At 40.5% G+C, this 16465-nt stretch overlaps 1 long non-coding RNA gene across 1 annotated transcript in view; it reads left to right on the forward strand.

The window, feature by feature from the left end:
- The first annotated feature begins 9480 nt into the window (after nt 1–9480).
- LOC138440546 (uncharacterized) overlaps nt 9481–16465 on the forward strand; it is a 47285-nt gene continuing 40300 nt past the window's right edge. Inside the window, exons 1-2 of the long non-coding RNA XR_011257074.2 lie at nt 9481–9524; nt 9635–9797. This is a non-coding gene — a long non-coding RNA (uncharacterized lncRNA). The remainder of the gene's footprint in view (nt 9525–9634; nt 9798–16465) is intronic.

Raw genomic sequence — 16465 nt, forward strand, 5'->3', positions numbered from 1 at the left:
CTGAGCCCATGAGCCTGTACTGTTGAAGCCTGCATGCTCGAGTGCCTGTGGCGTGCAACAAGAGAAGCCTCTGCGATGAGAAGCCTGCACACCACGACCAGGGAGTAACACACGCTCACCGCAACTGGAGCAAAGCCCAGGCAGCAGTGAGGCCACAGGGCAGGCATGAATCAATGAACAAACAAAGTTAAACTTTAAAAAATTAAAAAATGCATTTGAGGGAATCATGGCTAAAAAATTCCAGACCTGAAGAAGGAAACGGTTATCCAGGTACAGGAAGCACACAGGTTCCCAAACAAGATGAACTCAAACAGACCCATACCAAGACATATAATTAAAAAGGAAACATGAGACAACGCTAAAGGCAGCAAGAATAAACCAGTCTTATACAAGGGAATCCCCATAAGGCGATCAGCTGATTTCTCTGCACAGACCTTTGCAGTCAGAAAGTAGTGGCATGATATTTTCAAAGTTCTGAAAGGGAAAACCCTGAAATACTCTCCCCATCAAGGTGTCATTTAGAATAGCAGGAGGGATAGAGAACTTCTCAGACAAGCAAAAACTGAAAGAGTTCATCAGTACTAAACCCACACTAAAAGAAATGTGAAGGGTTTTCTCTAGGTGGAAAAGAGAAATCTATAGGAAAAGGAAAATCCCTCTAGGAAACATAAATACACAGCAAGGATTGAGGGTCAATCACTTAAACAAGCCAGTATGAAGATTATAAAACAAAAAATTACAAAAGCAACAATAACTACAATGAACAGTTAAGGGATTAATGTGAAGATGTAAAATACAACATCAAAACACAGAATGTGGGGTAGGGGAGTCAAAATATGTAGATTTTAAATGACCACCAGTTTAAAACAAGTAGATATAGTTACAGGTCAACATATACTAACCCTCAGTTCAGTTCAGTCGCTCAGTCGTGTCTGACTCTTTGCGACCCCATGAATCACAGCATGCCAGGCCTCCCTGTCCATCACCAACTCCTGGAGTTCACTCAGACTCATGTCCATCGAGTCAGTCATGCCATCCAGCCATCACATCTTCTGTTGTCCCCTTCTCCTCCTGTCCCCAGTTGCTCCCAGCATCAGAGTCTTTTCTAATGAGTCAACTCTTCACATGAGGTGGCCAAAGTACTGGAGTTTCAGCTTTAGCATCATTCCTTCCAAAGAAATCCCAGGGCTGATCTTCAGAATGGACTGGTTGGATCTCCTTGCAGTCCAAGGGACTCTCAAGAGTCTTCTCCAACACCACAGTTCAAAAGCATTAATTCTTCGGTGCTCAGCTTTCTTTATAATACAACTCTCACATCCATGCATGATCACTGGAAAAACCATAGCCTTGACTAGACGGACCTTAGTTGGCAAAGTAATACCTCTGCTTTTGAATATGCTATCTAGGTTGGTCATAACTTTTCTTCCAAGGAGTAAGCGTCTTTCAATTTCACGGCTGCAGTCACCATCTGCAGTGATTTTGGAGCCCCCCAAAATAAAGTCTGACACTGTTTCCACTGTTTCCCCATCTATTTCCCATAAAGTGATGGGACCAGATGCCATGATCTTCGTTTTCTGAATGTTGAGCTTTAAGCTAAGTTTCACTCTCCTCTTTCACTTTCATCAAGAGGCTCTTTAGCTCCTCTTCACTTTCTGCCATAAGGGTGGTGTCATCTGCATATCTGAGGTTACTGATATTTCTCCCGGCAATCCTGATTCCAGCTTGTGCTTCTTCCAGTCCAGCGTTTCTCATGATGTACTCTGCATATAAGTTAAATAAGCAGGGTGACAATATACAGCCTTGACGTACTCCTTTTCCTATTTGGAACCAGTCTGTTGTTCCATGTCCAGTTTTAACTGTTGCTTCCTGACCTGCATACAGATTTCTCAAGAGGCAGGTCAGGTGGTCTGGTATTCCCATCTCTTTCACAATTTTCCACAGTTTATTGTGATCCACACAGTCAAAGGCTTTGGCATAGTCAATAAAGCAGAAATAGATGTTTTTCTGGAACTCTCTTGCTTTTTCCATGACTCAGCGGATGTTGGCCATTTGATCTCTGGTTCCTCTGCCTTTTCTAAAACCAGCTTGAACATCAGGAAGTCCATGGTTCACATATTTCTGAAGCCTGGCTTGGAGAATTTTGAGCATTACTTTACTAGCATGTGAGATGAGTGCAATTGTGCGGTAGTTTGAGCATTCTTTGGCATTGCCTTTCTTTGGGATTGGAATGAAAACTGACCTTTTCCAGTCCTGTGGCCACTGCTGAGTTTTCCAAATTTGGTGGCATATTGAGTGCAGCACTTTCACAGCATCATCTTTCAGGATTTGAAATAGCTCAACTGGAATGCCATCACCTCCACTAGCTTTGTTCATAGTGATGATTTCTAAGGCCCACTTGACTTCACATTCCAGGATGTCTGGCTCTAGATGAGTGATCACACCATCATGATTATCTGGGTCGTGAAGATCTTTTTTGTACAATTCTTCTGTGTATTCTTGCCACCTCTTCTTAATATCTTCTGCTTCTGTTAGGTCCAGACCATTTCTGTCCTTTATTGAGCCCATCTTTGCATGAAATGTTCCCTTGGTATCTCTAATTTTCTTGAAGAGATCTCTAGTCTTTCCCATTCTGTTGTTTTCCTCTATTTCTTTGCATTGATCGCTGAAGAAGGCTTTCTTATCTCTTCTTGCTATTCTTTGGAACTCTGCATTCAGATGCTTATATCTTTCCTTTTCTCCTTTGCTTTTCGCCTCTCTTCTTTTCACAGCTATATACTAACTCTATGATAACGCAAATCAAAAATTTACAATAGGTACAGACAAAATAAAAAGGAACACAAGCATGCAACTAAAGAAAAGTATCAAAGCACAAAAGATGAAGAGAGAACTAGAAAGTCAATGGAAAAACAAGTAACAGAATGGCTATAAGTTCGTACTCATTAATAATTATTTTAAATGTCAATGGACTAAATGCTCCAATCAAAAGACACAGGGAGCTGATTGGATTAAAGAGAGAAAACAACCACCAACAAAACTCAAGACCCTTCTATATCCTGCCTACAACAGACTCAAAGACTGAAAGTGAGGGACTAGGAAAAGAAATCTAATGCAAATGGAAACAAGAAAGAAGGGCAACAGTATTCATATCAGAAAAAAATAGACTTTCAAACAAAAACTGTAACAAAAGGCAAAGAAGCACATTATATAATGATAAAGGCACCACTATAAGAAGATAGTACACTCATTAACATATGCATACCCAATATAGGAACAGCTAAATGGATAAAGCAAATACTAAGATACATAAAATGGAGAAGGGAATGGCACCCCTCTCCAGTACTCTTGCCTGGAAAATCTCATGGATGGAGGAGCCTGGTGGGCTGCAGTCCGTGGGATCGCTGAGTTGGACACGACTGAGCAACTTCACTTTCACTTTTCACTTTCATGCATTGGAGAAGGAAATGGCAACCCACTCCAGTGTTCTTGTCTGGAGAATCCCAGGGACGGGGGAGCCTGGTGGGCTGCCGTCTATGGGGTCGCACAGAGTTGGACACGACTGAAGCGACTTAGCAGCAGCAGCAGCAAGATACATAAAAAGAGAATTTGATAATAATAGATAATAGTAGAGGGCTTTAACACCCCACTTGCATCTATGGACAGATCATTCAGACAGAAAATCAGTAAGGCAACAGTGATCTTAAGTGATATAATAGACCAGTTGGACTTAAAATCTACAGGACCTTACATCCCCAAATAACACAATATAAATTCTTTTCAAGTGCACATGGAATATTCTCTTAGGCCATAAACAAGCCTCAAGAAAATTAAGAAGATAGAAATTATATCAAGCCTTTTTTCCAACCACAACTTTACGAAACTGGAAATCAATTACAGAAAGAAAAATGGAAAAAGAACAAACATGTGGAGACTGAATAACACGCTACTAAAAAAAAATCAATGGGTCAATGAAGAAATCAAAGAGGAAATTAGAAAATACGCCAGACAAGTGAAAATGGAAATACAGCACTCTAAGATGGACGGGATGCAATTTATAGTGATACAGGCCTTTCTCAAGAAACAAGAAAAATCTCAAATAGCCAAATCTACCACCTAAAGGAGTTAGAAAAAGAACAAACTACGCCTAAAGCCAATAGAAGGAAGGAAATAATAAAGCCCAGAGACAAAATAAATAAAATAGAGATTAAGAACAAAAAAGATTATTGAAACCAAGGGATGGTTTTCTGAAAATATAAATGAAATTGATAAACCTTTAGCCAGGCTCACCAAAAAGAAAAGAGGGAGAACCCAAATAAACAAAATAACAAGAAATGAAAGGAGAAAAAACAGCCCAAACCAGGAGGGTCCAGGCTGGCCCTCAGAGGATGTTCACTTGTATCGATAAGAACTGGAGCTCTGTGATTTCTACTGACACTTCCCAAGTAAAATGGCAATTTATCCCTTTCCTAGACACATGCCTTGGGCTACTAATTCACTAATCCTTGATAGATGAATGACTGAATGGCATGGCGATATTAGTAGTAACACATTCCAGAAGTCACATAATTCCACTGTGGACTCACTATCACTATCGTTCATGTAAAATAATGAATTCCTGAAAAGATCAAATCAGGATAATGTGACATTTATTTTAAATGAACAAAAAACAACAGTTAGTATTAATAGTTCAGTTCAGTTCAGTCGCTCGGTCGTGTCCGACTCTTTGCGACCCGTGGACTGCTGCACGCCAGGCCTCCCTGTCCATCAGCAACCCCATTAACAAGCATTTACTAAATGTTTAGTGCTGGTGTAAACACTCTATGCATTAGTTAATTTAATCTTTATGGTAGTTACCAAAATTTGTGCTAACAGTGTGTTTGTAATAGAGATTAAACCAGTTAGACCAAGAGAAGAAAATACTTTGCCTCTTGTCTCCCAGCTAGGAAGCAGAGGAGATGGGGTAAAAAGCCCACAGTCAGACTACTTTCCATCACACTGCTGTCTTCATAGAATTGCATTTTATGTGTTCAAGATTTTGATGGGATAGCATCAATTGAGAAATTTTTTGTATATAATGGAAATTTTTGAGGGTGGTACTCTACTTTTTATAGGGCCAAAAAGAATCTTCAACTTGCCCCTGAGGATTCAAAAGAAAATAAGGATGTAATTTTTCACAGAAAAAAAACCACTGAGGAAAATGAGTTATATGCAAGCAATACTCTGTGTAAACAACTAATAAATCAGAGGGAAAAAAAAGAGAAAGAAAAATGTTAACAGTAATTTAGCAGCAAATGGGGCATTTGATCTGCAGCTCCCAGATGAATTCCCAAACGACATGAATAATTTATTTTAGGCAGATGAAATGATACGGGTTATGTAATGCTTGATGAGAAACTGCAGTTGTAATTGGGGAAATTGCTTCTAGTTAGCAGGGTCATCGGCGAGGAAGGAGCAGTCCCAGGATATCATTTTCCACCTTGAGAATCTTGGCTGAAGTAGTGCCCGAATGCTTTCCACCCAGCTGTGATCCAACTCGTGGAGCTGAATTTAGTTTCCTCTCCAGAGACCTTAAAAGGCTTTGGAATATTCTAGCATCCAAATGGCTTCTGTGCTATTTTGTGAGAGGTTGAGCCCCAGTTGGGTGCCTGGGTGGCGCAGCAGTAAAGAATCCTACTGCCGATGCAGGAGACGCAGCGGACATGCGTTCGATCCCTGGGTGGGGAAGATCCCCTAGAGTAGGCAGTGGCAACCCACTCCAGTATTCTCGCCTGGAAAATCCCACGGACAGATGATCAAATGATCATGGATCATCAGATGATCCATGAGGTCGCAAAGAGTCCTGACAGTTACTGGACTTGCACAGATGCAAGGCTCTCCCAGGACTAGGACAGGCTGTCAAGCTGTGAGGCAGCTCAGTTGCTTCTTGGAATTTATGCCAATGGGACCATGGAGCATTTTGAAAGCCACTGTTTAGTATTGGCAGCTGAATTTTGACATTTCAGGCTATTATTAAATCTCTTTCAAACAGATGAAACTGTAGGTATCTGACAGTTAAGCTTTCTGTGAGGCACGTTTGTCTGGCAGGAAGGGCGCTATCACTTGCTTTATTACCCTGTTATCTGGTACCTTTCAGTTGCTGTTTGTTAATCACCTAAAACCCATGCATTGTTTAAAATATCTCCAATGACAAGGCAGATAAAGAGCGAGCGTTCGTATTTTAGCCTCAAGGCCAAGATATAGCTTTTATAGTAGTTTCTATAAAAGCTCACACTCAGTCCTCCTATAGAAAGAGGGAATGAAAAAAAAAACGTATTTCTTCCCAAGCTGGAGCTCACCCAGTTGGATGTGTTGGTGTTTGAGAGCATATTTTATCAAAATAAGACAAAAAGTGATTTTAATTTTATACAGTGTGAGCCACTTAATTTTCATTTCATTAAGTGCTGAAAAATATTAATATCTGATAGATGAAAAAGAGAAGAAATAGAAGAGCTATTTGGAAAAGAATAAGTAAAGGTATGTTCTGAAAGGAAGAGTTGGAATTTTTTTTAATTTAGCATAAGGAAGAGTAATAATCCTATAGCTATGTATACTTCCTATTTTTTTTGTCAATATATAGTTTTGTTGGTGAAGACAAAACTATATATTTTTGTTAGTGAAGACAAAAATGAAATTGCATTACTCATGGTGAAAGAATATGGCTCTTCAGTTTTTAGAAAAATTGGTTGAAAACATAATCTCTTTATCTCCTTTGGAAAACCACACTTCACTATCCCATGCTAACAATCAACTCAACTCAGAGACTTAAGGAAATTAGTTCCAGCCCCTAAAACAACCCTCATTAAAGAATGCAGAAAAGAATGCTACCTTCTGCTTAAGTACTGGATAAGCACCAAGTGAAATGTCATTAAAGTAATTCGCTTAACCAAATCCCCCTGGTTGCCACAAGCTGACTGTGAAATTGTAGAAATTTTTGATGTCTTCTGACTCGTGATAGAGAAGTGAACTTGATAAAACAGCTTCTAAAGAGTCATGGTTACATTCTCCCTGCATGTACACAGCACCAGTCAGTCAGTCCATTCAGTAAATTTAACATCCTCAAAACAGTGCTCAGTGGAAGAAAAAAAAAAAAAAAAATATATATATATATATATATATATACATATATATTTATTTAGCTGGAGTTTCCTCATGAGTTAACATTTACAGAGACACAGATTCTAAATTAATGCCCCAGTGTGATCTGTAGGCTAAGTTGTATGGTAGTTTTGTAATGATGCTAATAATAAATAACATACAATAAAATAATAAATAACAACAATAGCATCTGACCCCTAAAAAACGCATATGATGTACTACTCACGGCTTTAAGCCACACACACACGTGTATACATGTACACACGTACATATACCTCACATATACATATGTATATACTGTTGTTTAGTCGCTGTGTCCAGCTCTTTCGAGACCCCGTTGGCTTTAGTCTGCCATGCTCCTCTGTCCATGGGATTTCCCAGTCAATAATTCTAGAGGGGGTTGCCATTTACTTCTCCAGGGTTTCCTACTGACCCAGGGATAGAACCCACATCTGCTGCATTGGCAGGCAGATTTTATACCACTGAACCACCAGGGAAACCCACACACATATATATGTGTATACTATTTAATCCTCAAGACATCCTTGATATCGGTTCAGTTCAGTTCAGTTCAGTCACTCAGTCATGTTCGACTCTCTGCGACCCCGTGAACTGCAGCATGCCAGGCCTCCCTGTCCATCACCAACTCCTGGAGCTTTCCCAAACTCATGTCCACTGGGTCAGTGATGCCATCCAACCATCTCATCCTCTGTCATCCCTTTCTCTTCCTGCCCTCAATATTTCCCAAATGAGTCAACTCTTCCCATCAGGTGGCCAAAGGATTGGAGTTTCAGCCTCAGCATCAATCCTTCCAATGAACACCCAGGACTGATCTCCTTTAGGATGGACTGGTTGGATCTCCTTGCAGTCCAAGGGATTCTCAAGAGTCTTCTCCAATAGCACAGTTCAAAAGCATCAATTCTTTAGCACTCAGCTTTCTTAATAGTCCAACTCTCACATCCATACATGACTACTTGATATCAGTAGATGCTCTTATTATCCCATTTTGCAAAGAAGGAAATAGAGGCTCAAAGAGCTGAAATAATTCGCCTAGCATCACAGAATGGTGAGGGTGGTATTAGATCTGGACCCTTTGATTGTAACGCCCCTGCTTCTTATTTATCACTACCCATAGAGCCCTTCAGAGAAGGCAATGGCAACCCACTCCAGTACTCCTGCCTGGAAAGTCCCATGGATGGAGGAGCCTGGTAGGTGCAGTCCATGGGGTCGCTAAGAGTTGGGCACGACTGAGAGACTTCACTTTTACTTTTCACTTTCACGCATTAGAGAAGGAAATGGCAACCTACTCCAGTGTTCTTGCCTGGAGAATTCCAGGGACAGAGGAGCCTGGTGGGCTGCCATCTGTGGGGTCGCACAGAGTCGGACTCGACTGAGTGACTGAACTGAACTGAACTGATAGAGCCCTTCGTTTGAGTCGCTGGAACCTTTGCTTGTTGAGATACAGTCATTTGAAGTTTACCTGCAATACAAGAGTTTCAAGATGCTATATGATCTCCTTCAGAAATGTGGTTAATAGAGTGAAGGGGAATAACCACAACAGAAGTGATATTTTCAAGGCTTCCATATAAAAGTGTACGGAGGCAGAGCTGGTAATGGAAAATTATTGATTGTGAGTTTAAAAAGGTGAGGAACTTCAGTACTGAGAACAGACAAATTTATATTCCTAAAGGTTCCCTCCCTATTTGCGAATTCTCCTTTCTGCATTTGAAAAGCTGGTTTAGAAGTGATGACAAAAGTATTAAAGAGTCAGCCTTAATAACAGCTGTTAGCTCAGATTAGCACAAGAAAAATTTTCCTTCAATTTCTGCTGCACATCTGTTACAGTTTTTTGTGTGTGTGTATGTGAATGGTGAGTTATAGGATGGTGCATGGGAGTTTTTTCCCTATATTTAAAATGTTTTTCTGCATATTTTTTTTATTACTTTGCCTCATTTCCTAAAACTCCTTGGTTAATGTATTGTAGCCACTTAGCTTCAAGCAGACACCTAGGAGTAAATAAAAATAGGAATGCTTCTTCCCTCTGTTAAAATAAAGATTTATTTAGAATTTAAATTATATTGGCATTATTATTTTCATATATGAAAATGATTTTTTCCTATATGATCATGTATCTCTGAATTTTACAGTGCTTAATTATAGCTATTAATTACAATATTAAGATAAACTAGGTTTGAGAGGTAAGTTCTCTCTTTTTATTAAGGCTTCTGTATACTTTGGGCAGTACATTGTGTGATACTTTCTCATCTGTTTTATTTCCATTCTACCTTTTAGTGAGAAATGTAAATAAGCTTCTCATCTGTTTTATTGATAACTTCTCATCTGTTTTATTGATAGCTTAACAACAAAACAAAGAACACTTGGGTGGCAGAAGTGTAAGTCCTTTAGATAGCTTAATTTTATCTTTGCCAATAGTCTTTCAGTAAATACATGTATATATTCATATATATTCAGCTCCTTATTTACATTTCTCACTATAAGGTAGAATGGAATTTCCACAGGACTTCAAGAATTATCACCATCAGTCTCCTCTGAATCTCTTAACTGCAGGCAACTCTCTTAGGGACAGCCCTAGCCTCCATTCCACCTCCCACAAGTTGCCTTGGGTCACGTGCTCAATTCAGAGAAGAGAAATAACTACAATACAGGTAATATTTTCTATGTTTCAAATACGATACAAAAAATGTCTGGAGGCAGAACCGGTAATGGAAAAATATTGATTTGTGAATTGAAGTTCATCAGGACTGATAATAGCTGCCTTTACACCTCAAGAGCAGCTACAGAATCTGGCTTCTGGCCAATTCTGGCTCCATCTAGGAGGCAGCCACATGAAATGGAAAGGCCGTGGGTTTATACTCAGGCTCCAAAAGTTCTCAAATTCCAGTCCAGACAGCACCAGAGATTTGAAATTTGTTTCTACAACATCTAAGCCTCAGTTTCCTTATCATTAAATTGGGAGTAAATGTATATTTAAAATTTGTTTTCCCAAGGACTGAGATGAAATGAAAAGACTAAAATGAGATGAAATTTTCTGGGTGTCTCAGTAAATGTTTCTGAGTTTCTCAGTAAATACATGTTTCCAGTTTACTAAGTCTGACAACAGTTTCCATTGTTAGAATAATAATAAAAATATGAAAGATATTGCTGAAGATATATTTTTATTGAGTCAAGTAATAGTTACATTGGACTACATAGTTACAAGGACTCTTCATTCTGGAATTTATGATACTTTGGTTGTTTAATCAATAAGTCGTGGTCTGACTCTTGTGACCCCGTGGACTGTAGCCCACCAAGCTCCTGTATCCATGGGATTTCCCGGGCCAGAATTCTGGAGTGGGATGCCATTTCCTCCTCCAGGGCATCTTCCTGACCCGGGGATCAAACCCGTGTCTCCTGCATTGGCAGGCAGATCGTTTACCACTGAGCCACCAGGGAAGCCGTTATGATATTTTGCATCAGTGTTTCTCGAAGTGCGGTCCATGGACTACCTACATCAGAATCACTTGGAGTGCTTAGCAAAAAGTCAGATTTCCTGTCTCTAGGTTGGACTTACTGAATCAAGGTCCTTGGGGAAGGTGGCTAGATGAATATGTAGTTAACAGCATCCTCAGAAGACTTTTTTCCCTACACTAAAGTTTTAGAAGCATTACCTATATGTGTATATATTTTATAAATGATAACTCATAACACTTATGATGTTATTTGACTCAACCTTGAACAGTAACATCTCCTTTGTATTTATGGGGAAACTGAGATCTAGAGAAGTTAAGTTTCTCACTGAAGGTTCCAAAGACATAGGAGGCAGAATTAGATCTATATTCAGAGTTTCTAGTCCAGTTCTATTGAGACTATATTTCTCCCATTCTCCCACATGAGAGGATACTAGGCACACATGGTTTAGGGTTGCAGGCAAGTCTTGCTACTCTACGATATTTTATTCTATATGCAATCAATGGAGATATGATAAGGATTTTTAAGTAGAATAATTTTAATCAGATCCCTGTTCTAAGAGGCAAACGAGACAATTCGGAGAGAGGGGAAAATGAATCCAGAAAGGGCATTTGGAGATTGATGTTGGGGTCACAAAGAGTTGGACACGACTGAGCAACTGAACTGACTGACTGATATAGGCTAGGTTATTTGTGCCAGAATACTCAAATTGCATTCCAGAGGGCACTGGAAATGAAATATTTTTGGAACAAGACATATTTATGAAGCGCAGAACATGGTTCTGTATGTTGTCATCAATGGCCTCTAAGTTGTGAGTTCTATGAGAATAGAGCCATGTTCCCTTCATCTCTGTATGCTCAGAATCTAGTTTAGTGTTGGCTGTATGGTTTCATCAAATGTGTTTGTTTGTAGATTGTTTGATAAACTTGAGTGAATGATAGTAAAAACTTTATGTTGACGAGTTCAAATTGTTCTTCACATGCATAACCCATTTTGTATACACTCAGTACATACCGACACACAGATTTGTTACATTATTCATTTGATCATCACCACTGTCCTATTTTGCACACGAGAAACACAGAGTGATTAAGGAATGCATCCCAGGTCAGTCACGTGTCTAAGCTCTAATGCAAGTAGAGCTGGTATTTGAATTAGGTAGCAGGGTCCAACGCCTTTTTGTGGTACATTATGTATATAAATTAATCATTGTTTCAGTTGCTGATTGCTTTTGATATTATTTCATACTGGGGTAAATTGGAATTTCATAGATGTACCATAGACTATTGCAGCCATGAAATTAAAAGACGCTTACTTCCTGGAAGGAAAGTTATGACCAACCTAGACAGCATATTAAAAAGCAGAGACATTACTTTGCCAACAAAGGTCCATCTAGTCAAGGCTATGGTTTTTCCAGTAGTCATGTATGGATATGAGAGTTGGACTGTGAAGAAAGCTGAGCGCCGAACAATTGATGCTTTTGAAGTGTGGTGTTGGAGAAGACTCTTGAGAGTCCCTTGGACTGCAAGGAGATCCAACCAGTCCATCCTAAAGGAGATCAGTCCTGGGTGTTCTTTGGAAGGAATGATGCTAAAGCTGAAACTCCAGTACTTTGGCCACCTCATGCGAAGAGTTGACTTATTGGAAAAGACTCTGATGCTGGGAGGGATTGGGGGCAGGAGGAGAAGGAGACGACAGAGGATGAGGTGGCTGGATGGCATCACTGACTCGATAGACGTGAGTCTGAGTGAACTCCGGGAGTTGCTGATGGACAGGGAGGCCTGGTGTGCTGCGATTCATGGGGTCACAAAGAGTTGGACACGACTGAGGGACTGAACTGAACTGAAGTGAACCATAGGCTATATATAACATGTTAAATATTAGTAGCTTGACACAAAGAGAGTTTATTTCATACTCACTCAAAGTTTGATGTGGCTTAGCTGACATTCCCATGAGGCTCTCACCCAAAAGCTGACTCAGCAGTGTGGACCGACTTCATCTTGTAACCATGCCAACTGGACCGGAGCTGAGCAGGCAGGGGAAGAGGAAAGGAGACGCATCAGCTCTTGTCTTGGTCTGGAAGGTCACATGTCACATCTGTGCATATTCCACTGGGTAGCACTATTCACACAGCCCAAGTTAACTGAAAAAAAAGGCTGGAAAGTGCAAAGGAGCATATGAATTTTGGTGAACACTAAAGATTTCTGCCACAATAACAAATAGAATCACCATTATACATGAAAATAAAATTTAGGAGCTTCTGTGTCTTGGGCTGTGATCGTGTGTCATGCTCCTGGCATGTGGGTATGTTTACCAACCCAGGAACTCTAACTCCCATTTTTTAGAGTCTTTTAGTGGCTTCATTCCATAGTCATTATTGATTAAACTACTGGCCTTTGGTGATCAAATCAACTGTTAGCCTTTTCCCCTATCCAGAGGTTGGCAGGTGAAGCTGAAAGTTCCAGTCCTCTAATCACGCCTTGGTTTTTCTGGTGTTCAGCCTGAAGCTTCCTGGGGACCCCAGCTCCCAGTTACCTCATTAGCATACAAAAAGACACTGGTCACTTCAGGGATTCCACTGATCTTAATAAAAGTTCTCTGGAACCTGGGGTGAAGAAAAAATGCAAAATAAAAGATGCTTCCATTAGCCCTATCATTCAAGAAATTACAAAGTTCTAGGAACCCTGTGCTAGGAAGTTGGCATACAGACTGAATTTACATTTCTTATTATGTCATACGAAGTGACTTAATATCCTCGGTTTAATATAGGTTCGGGAAGAAGGTGGGCAGTAGCGTGCTGGAAATATTTAACAACCAGCTTGCTGAAAAAAAGTATGCCAGTTTGTATATTCATTAGCTTATTACCCGTTTTTCTGATATAAGGATGGGTAGCACACTATTTACAAGTAATAAAATACACAATCCTCTTTGCTGTTCAGAATGCTTTCATCGGTTTCTGCCAAACATTTGTGTCCCTAATCAGCTATGAGTACAGTTGATGAGCGGGTACAGTTATGGCATGAATGTCATGTTACGACGTGAATACAGTGAACGGACAAAGATGTACTTTGAAACTTTGTTTCTCAATGACGTAAGTTACGTTTTGCTGACTCGGGTAACAGTTTTCAAATACTAGAAGAATATTTTGAGTTTTCACGATATGCCAGCTATAGACGTGATGCACTTTTAATTCTAATTAACTCTACCAGCAGCTCCTCCACCATTTTAAGTCTTGACAATCATCAAAACAATAAATTAAGCCCAGGCTTGCCGCAATTTGCCAATTTCCATGGTGGAAATACTTTCACTATGACAGATTCCAGGCCTCCAATATGGTATCATGGAATGTGGAGCTGGGGAAAGATGCTCAGTAGCTTGCCATTATATAGTGTGACTGTGATGAAAATAATAGGTGTAAACAACCCTGAGAGCATAAAGTAATAAGGTGTAATAAAATCCTAGAAAGGGATGCCTTTACTTATTTTTTACTACCTTTGTTTTTAATTTATTTAATTGCAGCTTAAGTAATTTAATTTTAAACAGTGTTTGTGTTTAACAACTGTCCTTAAAAAATTCCTGAAAAATCAATTGGCTTTCATGAGCCGCTGTAAGCCAACTCTAGCCTACCACTGAGAGGGCTGGATAAGACTTCTTACTCCCAGATATAAACCTCACCACTTCTGATGTCACCATAATTGCAGCTCTTTGAGTTTTGAAGATGGTTAGATCGCCAATAGTCCTTTTTGAACATTGTAAATGAGGCTATAGCTTCACCAGGCATCCTCTCCACTATTCTAATATCTGTAACTCCAGTAGCTCCTGGCCCAGTACTATAGTTCATGCATATCTTAGGCGCTAAGGAAAGCCTTACCAGTAAAAATTGTGCAGACATCTAAAATATACTTTACCTTCAATCTGTCAGTGAACAACCTTTATTTTTTTTAGCAGGGGTTCAGTGGTAGTCAAAAGGTAGTCACGGAACTGGTAGGAGAAAGTGGAGCCTGGCACCCTGAGGGAGGCAAGCTTCCACTTCAGTTTCATTAAGTGGTGGCCATAGTTGACACCTTCACACAGACTTAGGATTCAGTGCCCCAATTACGGCTGCCAAATCTTGGTTCCCTCCTCCCCCGTTCTCTTCCTGCCTTCCTCCCATAGCATTTTATTGAGCACATACTGTGATCTAGACTGTTCTAGGTATCAGAGACATAGCAGCAAAAAATACAAGCCTGTGTCCTCACAGTGCTTAACTTTCTATTAATATTAAGGAAAGTCAATAACAAATGAACAGCACACATGTAGTGTGTCAGATAGTATTAGGCACTATGGAGAAAGAGAAAGCAGGAAGGGAGCTTAGAATGAATCAGGTTGCTGGTGGAGTTTTGCTATTTCAGATAGACTGATCCAGAAAGACCTGTCTAATATGTTGACATCTGAGCAGAGGCCTGCAGGAAGTGAAGGCAAGAGACATGCAAATACCTGGGGAAAGAGCCTCCCGGGGACATGAAACAAGGGCAGGGGTCCCCGGGGAGAGCACGTCTGATGCACTTGGAAGACCCATGAGGTGGCCACGATGGCTGGAGTGGAGTCGGCAGGAAGAGAATGGTAGGACCAGAAATCAGAGGGTTAACAAAGAGGGAACCGAGAGGGCAGGTGTATACGCTGGTCTGTGAGTCACCTTAGTGTCGGTCAGGTCTGAGCCTGAGGACCTTCTAGGCTGCTCTTGGGGTGCCTGGTTGGTTCTGCGTCCCTTCCCTCTTGCTTGCCTCCGACACTCCTCTGAACATTGGATTTGGCAGAATCTTCATACCTGTTTTTCCATCCGAGTACTCATGTGGTCACACGAAGTCCTGACCATCTTGGTCTACCTTTTAGAAGTCTGCCCCGTTGCGTGTAGATGCCTCTCTTCATAACTCTCCATGGAAACATTATCTCCCATACTATGCCATATAGCTTGTTCTGCTTTGTCTATTCACTTGGTCACTAAGTTGTCATAGTAGCTTCCTCCATTTTTAAAATTGCAAATGACAAAGCCCAAAGGAAATAGGAATTTCATTGGTTCACAGGGCAATGCAAGATTCAGGTGTGTTTGATCCAGGGCTGAAAGGACTGCACCAAGATCTGTTCTCCAGCTCTCGCCTCACCTCAAAACTGACTTCATTTTTCATCTCTATATGGTGGTACAGTGGCCACTCCAGACCTAAGCCTTTCTAGGTCCAAAATTAACAGAAGAAGAGCAACCCCCCCCCCCACTCCTGCTCTCTCTTCTCAGTGTCTCCGAAAAAGATCTTTAATCTTAATAAATGATCACACATCTCTGAAGTAATCACAGTCAGTTCAGTCACTCAGTCGTGTCCGACTCTGCAACCCCATGGACTGCAGCACGCGAGGCCTCTCTGTCCATCACCAACTCCCGGAGTTCACTCAAACTCACGTCCATCGAGTCGGTGATGCCATCCAGCCATCTCATCCTCTGTCATCCCCTTCTCCTCCTGCCTTCAATCTTTCCCAGCATCAGGGTCTTTTCAAATGAGTCAGCTCTTCACATGAGGTGGCCAAAGTATTGGAGTTTCAGATTCAACATCAGTCCTTCCAATTAATAGTCAGGACTGATTTCCTTTAGGATTGACTGGTTGGATCTCCTTGCAGTCCAAGGAAACTTCAAGAGTCTTCTCCAACACCACAGTTCAAAAGCATCAATTCTTTGGCGCTCAGCTTTCTTTGTAGTCCAACTCTCACATCCGTACATGACTACTGGAAAAGCCATAGCTTTGACTAGATGGATATTTGTTGGCAAAGTAATGTCTCTGCTTTTGAATATGCTGTCTAGGTTGATCATAACTTTTCTTCCAAGGAACAAGTGTCTTTT

This window comes from Ovis canadensis, chromosome 5 (assembly GCF_042477335.2).
Source record: "Ovis canadensis isolate MfBH-ARS-UI-01 breed Bighorn chromosome 5, ARS-UI_OviCan_v2, whole genome shotgun sequence".
NCBI classification, from domain to species: Eukaryota; Metazoa; Chordata; class Mammalia; order Artiodactyla; family Bovidae; genus Ovis; species Ovis canadensis.